Raw genomic sequence first — 506 nt, 5'->3', positions numbered from 1 at the left:
TACAATGACAGTGTCGTTGCTAAGTGCTACTTGGTCCCAATGTAATTTCCCATTGGGGACCTAGTAGCACTAAGTTGCTAACTGTTTAGCAAGATGCTTCCGAGACACAGGCCATAATCTAACTTGCTTACGAACATTCCACCACAATCGTTATCCCGCCCCCTTGATAAAGGACCAATCACATTCACTTTATTAATCGTTTAAAGTTGGGCACTCTGGAGAATTCGGAACTGCAACCGTTGGAACAGCCGCTTCCCTACTACTTTAAGTGCATCTTACACAGACACAGTTGGAAAATTGATGAAGCTTCCAATCCCGTTGGCCTATCAAAATTACTCTAAGAGAGCTTCCTCCTCTCATCCACAAGAGTTTAAAGCAGTAGATAAAACTCTACAAGCATAAAGGACCTTAAGTGGTCAGTAAGAAAGAAAGAAAGAAAGAAAGAAAGAAAGAAAGAAAGAAAGAAAGAAAGAAAGAAAGAAAGAAAGAAAGAAAGAAAGAATAAG

This window comes from Cyprinodon variegatus, unplaced genomic scaffold (genome assembly GCF_000732505.1).
Source record: "Cyprinodon variegatus isolate N-32 unplaced genomic scaffold, C_variegatus-1.0 Scaffold163, whole genome shotgun sequence".
In the NCBI taxonomy this organism is placed as follows: Eukaryota; Metazoa; Chordata; class Actinopteri; order Cyprinodontiformes; family Cyprinodontidae; genus Cyprinodon; species Cyprinodon variegatus.
Note: the sequence above shows the minus strand (reverse complement) of the source record.